The following is a 14,256-nucleotide window of genomic DNA, read 5'->3' on the forward strand; positions in this document are numbered from 1 at the left end:
CATTTTTGAGGGCCTGAAGCACCAATTGTACCTCTGTCTCTCTCCACTGTGGAATGTCAGAGCTAATTTTGGGTCTATTAAGAATCTTGCTACAGGTACTGTGCTGCATTAACTTTGGCCTTATGGTGCACCAGCACTAAGGCTCCCACTACTATGAGCTGAAATCACTGAGCACTGTGTCAAGTAAAGGGGGGCTGGAAGATCTAGAGTGCAGCGGTGCTGTTTGTGGCTCCCAGGGGGTGTGTAAGATTTTCCCAGGTCACTGGGTGGGGGCTCGAGCCAGTTTTGCATTTGCTTTGATGAGAGGGAACCCCTGTGTACTGAACCCGGCCCTTGCTGCTATCAACTTGGCCTGGCAGAAGGGTTACATATATATCTTGCAACACTGATGGAAGCGGCTGTGATCAGCAATGCAGTTAAAAACAATTACTTAAACAGCCCAACAGTGGTACAAGTTTGCCAGGTCTCAGAGGGGCTGATCAGACTTTGCCTGTGCCTGAGTTCCTCCAGAAGTGAAGCTGTAAGTGAGAGTCAGCACCAGAGACCAAAGCTGCATTTTCTCTCTTTGCTTTTCATAGAATCATAGAATATCAGGGTTGGAAGGGACCTCAGGAGGTCATCTAGTCCAACCCCCTGCTCAAAAGCAGGACCAATCCCCAATTAAATCATCCCAGCCAGGGCTTTGTCAAGCCTGACCTTTTCTTTCCTTTCCCCTTTTGTGTGTTTGTCTTGTTTTGCCTTCAAGAAAGAGACGTAACAATCTAGCAGTTCCAGGCTATCTAAAGTAACTCACGCACACCCCAGACAGTTTTTACCATCTTTAACACCACCTCAAAGGATGTCAAACTGGGGCGAGAGGGGGGTGAGTGTTCCCTATAAAAACCCTAAAGGGAAAAGGAATAAGGGATATGTTAAAATGAAAGTCTTACTTTATGCTTAACATTTCAAATGCTTCAACCCTTTTTCCTGCTTTTTCTGTATCTTTAATAAAATGTTATAAAGGTGTTTAATAGTGTGTTTGCCATAGGACTAAGCAGACCAAGGTCTCTGTACTGGAAACCCCCAGCCAGGTTTAACTGTTGAGTGTTGTACAGTGATAGTGTCATGTTAACACCTTTGACTAGGCCCATTTATTCCATCGAAATTAATACAACAGCAGGCACATGGGAGAGGCACAAAAGGGGTTAATAAAAACTGCAGGATTAAGCCATCAAGTCATCACTGCAAAACCCTGCTGTTAGCCACAGGGAAGGGCCCAGACAGCCTCTCCTTGGTCATTAAATGAGGGGTAATTTCATCCAGGCACCTGCTGCTGACCCATTTAAAGAGCTCCAAGGCAAGGCAGTGTGGGCTGCTGTTGCCTCAGTCTTCGATTTCTGGGGCCTGTTGGCAGGGGGAGATGCTTGTAGATATCCCAGTACCTTTCTCTTTGACAAGGGGATGCGTGTTCCCTACCTTCCCCCAAGCCCAGCTGCTGGAAGGGAATAAGCGATGGGTTCCTCCTAGAACAAGGCCCTGCCTCTGTCATTCATAGGGCTCTGGGGATGGCCTGTGGGAGTCAGAAGTGCAAAGGTGTCAGGAGTCAGGCAGGAGGGGGCCCCTCTGCTGCTCAGGCTGTAAACATTCCCATCTGCGGCAAGGGGCCTTGGCCAGTCAAATTCCCAATTCAAGCTCCAGTGATCTGCCCACAGATGGCAGCACAGCCCTGTAGTTTGCCAGACATGGATTGCCAGAGGCTTCCTGGAGCCAGGGAAATGCAGCACTGAGCTGACTGGGCAGGCAGGGCAGACTCCTCGTGTCAGCTCTTACATCTGTGCAAAGCGGGTGTCACACACTGCCAGCTCAGAGTGCTTCCTGCCCTCCCCTCCCCTGCCACGGCCATCTTTACCCCAGGCTGCATTCACTCTGCCCAGGTGTGAACAGTGACACTGGGTGCAGGGCCAAGGAGCCCCGGGAACTTAGCCTTCCACTTTCACATCACCCAGCACTTTCCCCTTGGATGCAGGTTTTGTTGCCACCCATGGCCTGAAGCGCCCACCCCACATGGATCCTGCACGTGCCACAGGCTCTCCCTCTGCATGCCAGTGCCAGGGTCTCCTCTGCTCCATGCAGTTCAGTGGGAGCAGTAAGGCTGGCAAAGCTGGGGATCCTGTTTCCATGTGACCCACCACAAGTACCACATAGAAGATGAAGGGTCCAGGGCCCCAAGCCGGGCATGCACTCCCTTATGGCCAATTGTTAAACATACTAGACATGCAATTGTGCCGCTATCTAGTATGTAGTTATCACAGTCTGGTGTGCAAATCACTTTGCACACAAATGGCCATAATTAATTCTTCCTCCTTTCACTGTGCCAATGTTGTGGCAACTGCCTGTAGGAGTTAGACACACAATTGTGCTCTTAACTGGCTTGAAAATGTGTCTTTGAGGCATCGAGAAAATGGTTCTGGGTTTCTGGGCATCATGCTGGTGAGCAGGGAAATCTGTCCTGTGCTGCCACCACATGGTAACCAGCTGCTGTCACCTGCCCCCTTGCACCCCACAGCCCACCATCAAGTGAGTGAAGAGAGTGCTGACAGTGGGGCAGCCCAAAAATGCCTCTTTGGACTCACAGAGGAAAAGCCTCTGCCTCTGCACAGGGAAAGGACCCTGGGGGCTTTGGGGCCTTGGTTGTCTGGGGACCCTGCCAATAGGGTAAGGGACACTGGCAATGGGATCCCAATGCACCGACGCCTGACGAGAACGGGCACTGCCAAGGGAAGCCCAATGCACACACATCTGGAAAGGAACTCCTCTGCAGTGTCAGCCCAGGGCGCAGACACCCAGCATTGTGCGATTGCACTGTGCAGAGCCAGTCCATAAATGAAAACAATGAGGAGTCCGGCGGTACCTTAAAAACTAACCGATTTATTTGGGCATAAGCTTTCGAGGGTAAAAACCCCACTTCTTCAGATGCATGGAGGGAAAATTATAGATACAGGCATAAATATACTGGCACATGAAGAGAAGAGAGTTACCTTACAAGTGGAGAACCAGTGCTGACAGGGCCAATTCAATCAGGGTGGATGTGGTCCACTCCCAATAATTGATGAGGAGGTGTCAAGACCAAGAGAGGGAAAATTGCTTTTGTAGTGAGCCAGCCACTCCCAGTCCCTATTCAAGCCCAAATTAATGGTGTTAAGTTTGCAAATGAATTGTAGCTCTGCAGTTTCTCATTGAAGTCTGTTTTTGAAGGTTTTCTGTTGAAGGATGGCTACTTTTAAATCTGTTATTGAATGTCCAGGGAGATTGAAGTGTTCTCCTACTGGCTTTGGTATGTTACCATTCCTGATGTCTGATTTGTGTCCATTTATTCTTTTAAGAAGAGACTGTCTGGTTTGGCCAATGTACATGGCAGAGGGGCATTGCTGGCACATGATGGCATATATCACATTAGTAGATGTGCAGGTGAATGAGCCCCTGACGGTGTGGCTGTTGTGGTTGGGTCCTCTGATGGTGTCGCTAGAGTAGATATGGGGACAGAGTAGGCAACGGGGTTTGTTACTGGGATTGGTTCCTGAGTTAGTGTTTCTGTGGTATGGCGTGTAGTTGCTGGTGAGTATTTGCTTCAGGTTGGGGGGCTGTCTGTAAGCGAGGACTGGCCTGTCTCCCAAGGTCTGTGAGAGTGAGGGATCGTTTTCCAGGATAGGTTGTAGATCGTTGATGATGCGCTGGAGAAGTTTTAGCTGGGGGCTGTACATGATGGCCAGTGGTGTTCTGTTATTTTCCTTGTTGGGCTTGTCCTGTAGTAGGTGACTTCTGGGTACCTGTCTCACTCTGTCAATCTGTTTCCTCACTTCCCCCGGTGGGTACTGTAGGTTTAAGAACTCTTGATAAAGATCTCATAGGTGTTTGTCTCTGTCTGAGGGATTGGAGCAAATGCGGTTGTGTCTTAAGGCTTGGCTGTAGACAATGGATCGTGTGATGTGTCCTGGATGGAAGCTGGAGGCATGTAGGTAAGTATAGCGGTCAGTAGGTTTCCAGTATAGGGTGGTGTTTATGTGACCATCATTTATTAGCACTGTAGTGTCCAGGAAGTGGATCTCTTGTGTGGACTGGTCCAGACTGAGGCTGATAGTGGGGTGGAAATTGTTGAAATCCAGGTGGAATTCTTCAAGGGCCTCTTTCGCGAGGGTCTATATCAGGAGTGGGCAAACTTTTTGGCCCGAGGGCCACATCAGGGTGCAAAACTGTACGGAGGGCCGGGTAGGGAAGGCTGTACCTCCCCAAACAGCCTGGCCCCCACCCCCTATCCGTCCCTTCCCACTTCCCGCCCCCATCACAATCCCCAACCCATCCAACCCCCCCCGCTCCTTGTCCTCTCACTACACCCTCCCGGGAACCCCTGCCCCTAACTGCCCCCCGCTCCGCCCCCGGGACTCTACCACCTATCCAACCCTCCCTGATTCCTGTCCCCTGACTGCCCTGACCCCTATCCACACCCCCGCCCCCGACAGGCCCCCCGGGACTCCCACACCTATCCAACCACCCCCTGCTCCTTGTCCCCTGACCGCCCCCCACCCCCCGAACCTCCGCCCCATCCAACCGCCTCCTGCTCCCTGTCCCCTGAGTGCATTCTGTACAGCTGAGGTTATGGGGCAAGTGATGCTGTTTGTTCACAATTTCAGCCTGTGTACGTCTGTGGAAGCTCTCTCCGTAGAAGTCCAGTCTGTCATTTCAACTGTCAGGAGGAGTCCACGCAGAATTCTTTTTCTTGTAGTGTTGGTAGGAGGGTCCCTGTGGGTCAGTGCACTGTTCAGTGGTGTGTTGAAAATATTCCTTGAGTCGGAGATGGCGGAAGTAGGCTTCCAGATCACCGCAGAACTGTATCATGTGCGTGGGATGGTGGGGCAGAAAAAGAGTCCCCGAGATAGGACAGACTCTTCTGCCAGGCTAAATGTGTGGTCGGATAGATTAACAATATTGTTGGGTGAGTTAAGGGTACCACTGTTGTAGCCCCCTGTAGCATGTAGGACTTTAGATAGTTTACTGTCCTTTTTCCTCTGTAGAGAAGTAAAGTGTGCATTGTAAATGGCTTGTCTTGTTTTTGTAAAGTCCAGCCACATGGAAGTTTGTGTGGAAGGTTGGTTTTGTATGAGAGTCTCCAGTTTTGAGAGGTTTCAGAGTAGCAGCCATGTTAGTCTGTATCCACAAAAAGAAAAGGAGTATTTGTGGCACCTTAGAGACTAACCAATTTATTTGAGCATAAGCTCTCGTGAGCTACAGCTCACTTCATGCTCATTCTTGATCCTTAAATGAGATACGAGACTCTAGCCTCTGCCCACCTCCGGTGGCTGCACAGCAGGAAGCAAGAAGACCCCATGATTTTATCACAAGTCTTGCAGACCCCCACCTTCTGCACTCAAAGTGGGGAATGAGCCTTGACACAAGCTCTGAAGGCAGTTCTGCTGCCAGCAGCAGTGCAGAAGTAAGGGTGGCAATACTGCAACCCCCCTTCAATTACCTTCTGACCCCTGCACAACCTCCTTTTGGGTCAGAACCCAAAGAGTTCCAACACCGTGAAATTTCTCATTTAAATATCTGAAATCATGACATTTATTATTTTTTAAATCCTACGACTTTGACCAAAATGGACCATGAATTTCATAGGGCCCTACTCATCATGTGAACACACAGCCTTGCTTTGCTGCAAACACACAGCCTTGCTTTGCATGGCATTCTTGGGGGTATCCCAGTGTCCTTTGCTTCACCACTAAGCAGGGTGCAGTCCGGGGTTATTTTTGCTGGGAATTTTTCTAAAAAATCCCATATTTCCACGGTCTCTGCCCCATGCCTCCTTTCTGGGTGGGTTCGTGCCATTTTCAAATTGCTGTCTGCCAGCCTGGCCCCAACAGTGCACACCCCACTACGGTGACAAGCTAGAAGATGCAGCAGCTCCTTAGGTATTACAGCCACCTAAGCCAGACAAATTCGGCATTGGACTTTGGCTGTCACACCACTAAGCAGAGGATGCGGGAGCAGCAGAATATTCTTCAGCAGCAGCAGCTTGTCTAGAAGTAGGAGAATGCTCTGAAGCCATGGCGGCAGGGCAAGAGGGAAGAGAACAATGCCGAGCTGTACCGAGGTATAGCCAGGGCAGGGTTGGCAGTGGCGAGCGGCAGCTCAGGGTAGCCCTGATGAATACGTACATATCCACAGAGTTCAGGCCGGTTGGTATTGGCACCCTGCCCATTCTGCCACTCACTGCTGCTGTTGACCGTGCTCCTGCATCTACTCTCCTGTTATGACTATGCTAGCTGGATGAGACCTAGTGCGGTGTGGCTACGCAAGCTGGGAATCACACCCCAGCTCTGAGTGTAGACGTAGCCTGAGGCTGGTGAGCTGCAGGGGACAGTTAGAGCTGGTCAGGGATGTTTTGATAGAATGGTTTTCACTGGACATGCCAATTTGTCAAAATCGACTCTTCCGGCAGGGACATTTTAGTTTTAATGAATTTTGCCATTCAAAAAATATTTTAAAGAAGCACTTGGAAAATGTCCTGCTTTGAAATTTCCAGGATTAGATCTTTTGATTTTTTTTCAGTTCAAAACAACTTTTTTGTTTTAAAAATATCTAAAAATAGAAAAGTCAAAAATGCAATAAAATTTTTCAATTTACCCGATGGTTTTTCCCTCAAAAAATATCAAGATTTTGGCTTTTATCCCAATTTGTGATGGGGAAAAATTGCAATCTCATGAAAGTTTTCATGGAGCAGGCAACCTGTTCCCTACCAGCTCTGGGTGACTGTGAAAGCAGAGTTACTGTGGGTGGATCTGCTCCATCTCCTTTGGGAATGAACAGGCAGAGGAAGGCCTCTTTCTAGCACCAGGGGTGGTGAGTTATATGGGCCCGTGGTGCCCGTACTCCAGCAAATTCTGGGCCCAGGGGCCCGACTCCACCAATGTTTGGGGCTGGGTCTCCCCCAGCACCCACTGCAGGGGAGACAAGGGGGCTTCCTGGACCTGAGAGGGGCCCGGCCCCTAGGATCACATGCAGTGAGGTTGCGGGTAAGTGTGCTGCTGGGGAGTCAAGGGGGGCCCCTCCCCCGGAGATGGGGGGGGGACTGTGGAGGGGAGAGGGCTGGGAGGATTGTGGAGTCCTCTACTCTGGCCCCAGCCCCCGGGAAGCCTGCCTGCGCCCTAAGCTCCTCATCCCCAGCCCTGCCCCACCACAGAGCCCGCACCCCCAGCCAGAGCCCTCATCCCGCCATACCCCCGCCCCCACATTGTGCAATATAGGGGAATGGTACTGTTTCCAGTCCATTTTTACATTCTTTTAATATATATATATTTGCTTACAAGGCAGGTGTGTGTGTGGCGGGGGGAGACTTGGGCACCACCAAAATTATACAAACCTGTCGCCCCATCTGGCACTGGTGCAGGCCTTTCATCTGGGAACAGTAGGGTTCTGAATTCATTTCAGTTGGATCCCACAGGTGGAGACCACTGGCAAGTGCAGGCCATGGCTCCATGGTGAGGCCTGCTGTGTCCAACGGAGGCCAGTGCTCCTGGCAAACACATCCACGGCTGCCAGTGCCAGAGATGGAGGGGCTGTGTGGCTGCCTGCAGAAGAACTGCTGCAGAGAACAGCACCTCCTATTAATTTACTGAGACCCGTTGGCCTTCCAGAGATGCGTAGGCTAAGATGAATGAACAAAGCAGCACCTGGGAGTCACCGGCGATCAATGTAATCACTGGGAGATGGAGATGGAGAGCACAGGGGGTGTGTGACTGTCTCAGTCTGGCCTTTCTGGGAACAGTGAAATTGCACAAGTTTCTGACGATACGCAGACCCCTCAGCATGCTCCGCAGTGACTGTTTACGGCCATTCAGCCTATTTGCCTATCATTCACTGCATTTGCCAGGCAGATGGAAAGAAGCCTGCTCCCTGTTCACTTTCATGCTCTTCTCTACTGGTCCCTTAGGGGTGTTGGGGTGAGGGGATCGCATCCTGTTGGCCGTGCTCCCTTCAGGTGTGGTGCTCACACAGTTCTGCACGCTCACAGGGCAGGAAAGCCTCTGCCTGGACTTCATGTTCCCATGACTGATGCACTTACATGCCTGCTGCAATTGAAGCTGTGAAAGATCCCATGGGTGAGGAGAACATGCAGCAGCCTCCTGGACATGGCCTGTGGGGAGCTGCTAAAGAGGAGCATGGGTCTGTGCCACCTCTAGCCGCACTTTCGAGTGTGCATGTGTGTGTGTAAGAAAGAGAGAAAGCCCAGTGCTTGAGTAGGGACAGGAATAACAGGACACTTTCTAAGGGACTTTGCTGGAGACAACAGGTGGATTACCAGAGCCATGTCTTCCATTTAGCAATAAGAGCCATTAAACTCCTTGTTGCCATGGGACTGCAATTTCCAGAGGCGATACCCATTATCAGGGAACTAGCTGCCAGCAGGCAGTTAACAAGGGAGCTTGGAAATGGCTTAGTAAAAATCTAGGCCCCCTGCAGACTTCCGAGGCTTGTGTGAAATAGAACAGGGACCCCTGAGCTACATACAGCTGCAATCTATACAGATGCTGGGCAGCTGAAAGCACATCTACCACTACCCCAAATAAGGGAATCGCCTTTCAGACCTACCACAAGAGGCTTATTTTGGACCAGCGATGGCTTTAGCAGGGCTTCCTGGGTGCAGCTGCACCCTCAGAAACCCCTCCTGTCCTGCAGGGATGGCCTGGCGCCCTGGTTAGAGCATTGTGACCTGGCTGCATCGACCGCTCACAGCAGCACCCTTAATTCTGGCACTGCAACCCATGTCCCCGCTCGCTGTCATGTGGAGGGGACCTGATGCAGCACCCCACCCCCACTCCAAGGCCTCCTAGCTGCACTGGGCTGGGATTACGGTTGTGGTGCCCAGCGGAGAGTGGTGCTGCAGGCAGTTGGTGCCCCCTGGGCAGGGTGAAGAGGAGGCAGTGGAGGAGAAGTGCACCCACTGAATCAGGTCTCAGAGGAGCAGCCGTGTCAGTCTGTATCCGCAAACAGAACAGGAGGACTTGTGGCACCTTAGAGACTAACCAATTTATTTGAGCATAAGCTTTCGTGGGCTAAAACCCACTTCATCAGATGCATGCAGTGGAAAACACAGTAGGAAGATATAGATATAGATATATATACACACAGAGAACAGAAGGCTCTTTCTGCCACTGTTCTGGACACTAATAAATAACCCATTCCCCACCAAGCCCCTCCCAGGCCATAAAGAGCTCCTCTTCCTCCTCCTCCTCCTCCTCCTCCTCCCACACGTGGGGCACCAGGACTTGTTCACACCTTTACTGGCACTAATGGCCCACACAAACCCTGACGGAGAGCTCTGGGCTGGGCCCAAATGGCAGGAGCTGGACGGACATGCCCAAACCCAGGCTTTGGCTCCTGTGTCCATCTCCACAATAGTGCTGAGTAAACCCAAAGAAACATCTCCCCAGTCACCAGCTGCATCTCCGCCAAACAATACACTAATCATGGCAAGCATCTCCCAGCACTCCACAATCCACAGGACACTCTCCATGCTAGACTTGCTTTCACCTGTCCACCCCCATCACCTCTGCCAGGAAACTCTTCTGCAGCTCCATGTTGGAGACGGAACTGAGAAAAGAGAGTCCTTGCACAGCAGCAGTCAGGGGCCTACAGACAGACTGTCACCCTGGCCCAGCTCAAGTGGCGTTGGTTTTGTTAGCACAATCCATAGTCTCCCTAAAGATGGCATTTGCTATTCTCCAGCCCATACTCCCTGAGGGGAGGTGACTGGGGTGCAGGGTTGCTCTGTTAGGGGCAAGGAGGCCGTGGCACAATAGAGCAGCCAGCGTTGCAGAAATGGGCTCTGAGCAGAGGAAAATCCCCCCTGCTCCCTGTACCTGTCCAATCCTGCCTGGCTGTCAAATCTTCTGACATTGAGCATTTATTTTTGCACAGATGTGTGGTGGAGTCCTCCTGAAAGCTGCAATAGTGTCCAAAGAGTCCATCAAATCCTTCAGGACAGTCATTCCCTAGGATAATGGGAACTCCAATCATGGCATCTTCCAGACGCTCATAACCAGCCTGGGCAAAGAAAATGCACTTCTGAGGCAATACTTGCCCTAAACACTAGATATCTGCCGCCAAACATCCAATTACAGGAGTCTCTAATCTGTTAGCTGCTATCAACTTTATCCAGTGGGCATCCCCTATAGCATAAGGTCTTTCAAAGTTCTTATAAAAGTAACTTGCCTTCATGGTGGTGACTTCAGACCTTATGTCATGTAAAGACCATGCCTTTACCCCTCCAATCGCCACTTCCACGATGGGGCTGGCTCCAAAAGCTCTGGCTTTCTTTTCCTCTATCCGTGGACTATCCAGAGTTCTAGCCATCTGTAAACCCACCCTAGGTGAAGTAGTGAGTGTCTCATCCCCTTTTTGAGAGTCTCTTCTGCCCTCACTTGAATTTCGAACTTCAAATCTCTCCCTATCAGGAGAGGAAATTCTTCCTTGATCCTTTCAGTTACGTGGGGATTCTCTCCAGATGTGATCGGACTCGTGGCGTCCACATCAAACCGGGTTGTCCTAGTCATCTCTTAATGGAGATGTCCTGAAATTTTCTGCCCCTCAGAATGCATTGTTTGCTTTTTTGCACTATTTTAAATAGCTCTTCTTGTTGATCACGAAGTCTTTGTCCTGCTTTGGTCAAACTCTCCAAGACAGTGCTTGTATTGTCCAAATCTGCCAGGATGGCTTGGATAACACCTTCATTTTTTTCTCTATAACTATTTTATTTCCAGCTCCTTCAATATTCTTTTCATCTTCCTCAGCCCCTCAAAGGCTCCCCTCATCAGGTCAGGAAAAGTCAATGTAGGCTGCTCCTTGAATCTCCTCTTCATTTCATGTCTTAAATCATCATCCCTCAGTCCTATCACTTCAGGATGGCATCCGGGTCCGTCATTCCCCATACATGTTAATCAGCAACTTGAAAATGTTTTCTGTACTCTCCTCTCTGGAAGGAATGGCCCTATGCATTGCCCCACTGGCAGCAGGCCCAGGATAGTTGAGGAAGGGCATTCAGCTCCTCTGTTTTCATTGCTGGAGGGCAGCAAGCCTGGAGCCCCTTGGATTCTGAAGTGTATGAAGGGAGTGTCATCTGTGGGTCAGTCTACATTATGGGGTGGGGGTGTGAGTCCTCTGCTTATGTACATTGAGTTAGTGGGAGTATAGATATCAGTGTAGCTGTGGTCGCATGGGTAGCAGCAGCAGAGTACATACCCACCAGTTTCAGGCTGAGTCGAGAATCACACCCCTAGGTCGTAATGTGGACATGGCCTCAGAGTGAGCACAAGGGATGGGGAATCAGGACTCCTGGGTTCAGGTCCTGGCTCTGCTACTGATTCTGCATGTGGCCTCTGGCAGGTCACTTCCCGCCCCTCTGCCCCACCACCAGGGGTATCTATAAAGAGCTTCCCAAGGGTGGACTCTGGGGAATAATGAACATTTCATTCCTGTGGCATGTTAAAACCAGCCGCTCCTGCAACCCCCACTGTGCCCTGTTGTGCTTGTTGCACCCCATGAGAATAGCAATGCCACTCTCTTTTCTGGCAGCTTCCCTGGACAGATGTTCCATCCTCTGCGCAAGGGTGAGGCAGAGGGAATAATCTGCGCTGAGAGGCTGCCTGCTGGGATTAGTGCTCCAGCCACTCTTAACAACATCTGTGGCAGCAGGAAAGCCCCAAATTCATCAGCACTGGAACCTGGAGAACAACAGCAGCGAGGCTGGTAAGAGCTTTCCAAGGTTCTTTTACCCACCGCGGAAATCACTGCTAATGGGAAGCAAGGACGGGAGAGGAGGGAGGCTTTGGTGGCTTGAGGGGCAGTGATACTATGGTCCCTTGTGCGCTTGGAGCCTGTGACACCGGCCCTGGGCACTGCTCCCAGCCCTGAGAGCACCACAGATCAATGCCTCCATCTTGGCTTCTCTAATCATAGGTAGCTGAGATGAGCTCATGTCTCTTCAGTTTCAGTAAGTGTCCAGCAGAGAGAGGCCAGGGAAGGGGAGGGGTTTAACCACCCCCGCAGGGCCTGGGCGGGATGAAGGATCATGTCACACCTCGACCCGACCCGTGGGGAAGCTTCAGCCTTGAAGAACTCTGTGCTCTAATTCTCTAGGGGAGCTGGGGGAGAAGAGAGGGGGAACTGCTGCCAGCAGGAGGGAAAGGGGCCTGGGCAATTTGAAAAGGACACCGTATTGCTAGCTAGTTCCTTTAGGTCAGTGGTTCTCAGCCAGGGGTACACATACCACTGGGGGTACCCAGAGGTCTTCCAAGGGGACATCAACTCATCTAGAGATTTGCCTAGTTTTACAACAGGTTACATAAAAAGCACTAGCAAAGTCAGTGCAAACTAAACTTTCATACAGACAATGACTGTATGACAACCATCCTTAGAGGTTTGTAAGGCCTGGCTTGACAAAGCCCTGGCTGGGATGATTTAGCTGGTGTTGGTCCTGCTTTAAGCAGGGGATTGGACTAGATCGGGGCGGGCAAACTTTTTGGCCTGAGGGCCACATCGGGTTTCCAGAATTGTATAGAGGGCTGGTTAGGCAAGGCTGTGCCTCCCCAAACAGCCAGGCGTGGTCCGGCCCCAACCCCCTATCCGACCCCCCCGGCTTCTCACCCCCTGATCCCCCCCCAGGACTCCTACCCAATCCAACCCCTCCCCCGCGTTCCCTGTCCCCTGATGGCCCCCCCGGGACTCCTGCCCCATCCACCACTCCCTGTCCCCTGACCGCCCCCACACCCCCCACTCCTGACTTCCCCCTGCTGCCCCATCCAACCCCTCCTCTCATTCCTGACTGCCCCCTTGGGACCCCTGCCCCCATTCAACCCCCCTGTTCCTGACCCTCTGACCGCCCCAACCCCTATCGACACCCCCGCCCCCTGACCACTCCCCTGAACTCCCCTGCCCTCTATCCAACCCCCCCTCCTCTGCTCCCTGTCCCCTTACCGCACTGTCTGAAGCACCGGTGGTGGGCAGCGCCCAGACAGAGCCAGCCACGCACTGGGTCAGGCCGGGCTCCGCAGCTACATGGCCCCAGGAGCTCGCAGCCCCCCCGCCCAGAGCATTGTGCCGGCGGAGCAGTGAGCTGAGTTGCGGGGGCCAGGGGGGGAGGGGCCAGGGGTGAGCCTCCCCGGCCAGGAGCTCAGGGGCCGGGCAGGAGGGTCCCGCCAGCCAGATGTGGCCTGCAGATCATAGTTTGCCCACCTCTGGACTAGATGACCTCCTGAGGTCTCTCCCAACCCTAATGTTCTATGATTCTATACTACTCTATATACTATACACTGAATTGTAAATACAATATTAATATTTCAGTTCATTTGAGAAAAGAAGCAATTTTTCAGTAACAGTGTGCTGTTACACTTTTGTCTGATTTTGTAAGCAAGTAGTTTTTAAGTGAAGTGAAACTTGGGGGTACACCAGACAAATCAGACTCCTGAAAGGGGTACAGAAGTCTGGAAAGGTTGAAAGTCACTGCCTTAGGGGTGGGCTGGTATTACGCAAAACCAGAGAGAAGCAGAGGGTGTGAAGCTGCCACCTGTTCTCGCACTCTCTGAGCTTATTTTCTGGAGCAATCCCCTCTTTCCTGCTTCATCCCCTAGTGCTGGGCTCTCCTGCCTCATTCTAATAGGCAGCTCTGCCCTCACTTTCCATACGCTGGCATCTGAGTTCCCTCTACCCCCTTGCTCAGACTTGCCCTGCGGTCCCTTTTTTCCCCCTGTTCTAACCCTTTGTTCCCTGCTCCTAGGAGTTTCCAGCCCTGGACTTGCAAAAACCCCCCAGCGCTGGTGATGAGAAGCGACTCCTAATCAGCCATGGAAGGGTTACAGAAACGGGTAAGGCCCAACCTTCCCAACATCCACAGCCGCTTCACTGCTCCCATTCCCTTGGCTGTTGATTGTCAGCATCAGAGCCCAGGCCAATGGAAAGGAAATAGTCTGACATTGTTGTATCCAAATAAAGTATGTAGCTCACCAACAAATGGCTGGGCCTGATTCTCCTCTTGCTTACAGCACTATAACTCCATTGACTCTAATGGGATTATTCCTCATTAGCTTTGGTGGACGTGAGAGCAGGATCTGCCCCCTGTGTTCCCTGTCTCTGCCCATCTGGGCTTCGTCCTCCTGTGTTTTGTAAATTATTAGCCTGGCGATTCCCCACCAAATGTACTGGGGCTGAGTGAGTGAGCTACGTGTCACA

Source organism: Eretmochelys imbricata, chromosome 18, assembly GCF_965152235.1.
Source record: "Eretmochelys imbricata isolate rEreImb1 chromosome 18, rEreImb1.hap1, whole genome shotgun sequence".
NCBI lineage: Eukaryota > Metazoa > Chordata > Testudines > Cheloniidae > Eretmochelys > Eretmochelys imbricata.